This window comes from Neofelis nebulosa, chromosome 6 (genome assembly GCF_028018385.1).
Source record: "Neofelis nebulosa isolate mNeoNeb1 chromosome 6, mNeoNeb1.pri, whole genome shotgun sequence".
NCBI classification, from domain to species: Eukaryota; Metazoa; Chordata; class Mammalia; order Carnivora; family Felidae; genus Neofelis; species Neofelis nebulosa.
Window position 1 is genome coordinate 119,672,966 of NC_080787.1, and position 2,740 is coordinate 119,675,705.

A 2,740-nucleotide genomic window follows, 5' to 3' on the forward strand; every position below is an offset into this window, starting at 1 on the left:
GTGCTCTTGCAAGGGAACACCTGCAAGACCAGCCTCCTGAAATGAAATGATGTAGGAAACAGAGGCAGAAGAAATAAGAATTCAGTTTCCTTATTGCCAACAGCCCATTGACAAGTTCTTGAAACATGCAGAGTGACCTTCCTCTGAGAGCTCCACTGCCTTGATGTTGACACTTTGCTAAGGGCAAAAGGCAATCTTAAATCTTAGCTCAATGCACCCCTCTCCCCCCGCCCCCCCCAGGATCCTGTAAGTCTACTTTAACATATAAAAATTCCTTTGGAAACTTCTTTTATCTCTACCCCCCAAATATATGTTAGCAATCATCCTCCAAGCATATGGCCCCCTGATATACATCTAAAGGGCCTCATGACTGAGTTTTTACTCAATAGTAATAAGTGACCTTTTCCTAACAATAGCTAGCCCCCTCAGGGTCCTGGAAACCTTGTTTCCAAAATTCCTTGGAGGTTTGTTCTATCCCTAAATCCCTCCCAACTTGAAAGAATATAATGGGCCACTCTTCACAACCACAGTGCAGCTCCTTCTTCCCAGGAGTCCTGTCCCAGTGCTTTAATAAAACCGTCTTTTGGTGCCCAAGATGTTTCAAAAATTCCTACTTGGCCGTTGGCTCTGAACCCCAACACTTCAAACCACATCAGAGACACAACCGTTAAACTAAACTGATCTATTCTTCGGAATGAGAGACTGGTTCAGTGACATGTGGTTCAATCTCTCAATTTAGCCTCTGGGGAAATTTCAAAGGCAGGACTATAGTGGGGCCAGATTCCTTTGGCATAAGGATTATGATAGGTGGGTTTTTTTTTTTTTTTCTTTTCTCTTTAAGAGTCTGTAAACACTGGAGAAGGTCTGAAAACCAAGTTATCCTTCAGTAGGAGTTACATAAGGGACGTGTCTCTTTCTAAGGGTGTGTCACTGGGCTGTATGAGGAAGGGGGTGGGGTAGGCCTCAATCTCTAGAAAGTCCTGTCAGTGGAGAAGGTGGCAACTTAAATCTGCAGAACAACCTTACCCTTGCTTATTGTGCTTTTCCTGGTAACCTCCTGTAACTGGCCATTCACTCAACACCTTTTTTTTTTGTCTTAAGCTGACGATGGTACTTAAGGTGATGGCTTTGGCCATTGGGGAGAGTTATTCAGTTTTTCTGGGTCTCTCCCATGTCTACATGTTACTAACCTTTTGTTTTCTTCTCTTGTTAATCTGTCTAATATCAATTTAATTATTAAACCAGCCAAAGAACCTAGAAGGCAAGAAGGGAAACTTTTCCACCCCTACACTACTAATACAATCTTAACTAATACAGCTCTTACTGCATCTTGTACCTCCATTATAACTCATTATGTTAGATTATAATATAATGTGGATATGTTTCTTTTCCGCCTTGACTGTGTCTATCCTGTAGACATAGTCTCTATTAATGTTTCCCAATATCAGGTACAAAACAGACTCTGTTTCAAAAATACACAATTAATTTTTATGTGAGCACCATGATTTGCTCTACTGACTTTTTCTCAAATTATTTTTTGGGGGTAGGTTTCGCACACACAAAATAGTTCTCATAAGAAACTAGATTTTTTTTTTTTTCTAGTAATTCTCTTACTAGAAAACATCAGGGGATGCCTGGCTGCCTCAGTTGGTAGGGCATGCAACTCTTGATCTTGGGGTTGGGAGTCCAAGCCCTAAGGGATGTAGAACTTGCTTACAAACAAACAAACAAACAAACAAACAAACAAACAAAATATCAGATGTAAGGAGTCATATTTTCACCCAGTTACCACAGACAGTTCCTTCTATTAGGATTTTCAAACTCAAATGTAGTTTTAAAATGTATAATTTGTTATTTGTATTTTCATCAGTTGCTCGTGATGGTAGTTTTTTGATGCTGGAAATTAATGCTCGCGGTAGGAGTATTTTAGTGCTAGTGAATAATAACAGTATGCAATTTGAAAGGTAATTCCATTATGGCAAGCTTCCTGGGAAAAGCAAGTGGCCTGACCATTAATAAAATTTGGGGTCACTGTTAGAAATTACAAGTTTACTGTATAATAAATGCAGTAGTCATTTGTCCTTTAAAAGTGGAGTTTTGAATTGTTGGTAAAAAGAGGTAGTTCTGTACAGTTCTTTTTATTGCCTGTTTCTTCTTTTGTCCAAATTATCAAACCCAGGATTGGAAGTAAGAGTGAGTTGTGAAGGGAGCAAAAGGGTAATTGTTGTTCAAGTCAAAATAATAGCTCTTTTAGTTCTTTCTAAGCTTTTCCCTTCATTCCAGGGCAAATAAGATATTTTCAAGCCATTTTAATTATAGTAAATGATGGTTAAAATAATAGAGAACAGGAAATTCCTTTGTTATTCACAATTACTCTAGAAAGTAATTAGTACAAGTAAGGCTAGGAAGTGCTAGTTACTAAAATTTAATACAAGAATACATGAATTTTACTGTTATATCAAATGTCATTTTATGTTTTGGCTTCAGAGTAAAAGCTCATTCATTTAAATTGATAATTATTTAGACTTAATGATAAGTCAAACATTTTAGTCTGAAGTTTGTTTTAAGATGTTGATGTTAAAGATGAAATTTCAGAACCTTTGTTTAATTTACTTGCAGTGTTTAAAAAGTAAAAATGCATAGTCTTTTTTATGAAATGAATGCCAATTGCCATCGATTCATAGCTATTTACCAAAGTAAATATAATAGTACTTGATACATCAATAATTGAGTTTCTGTT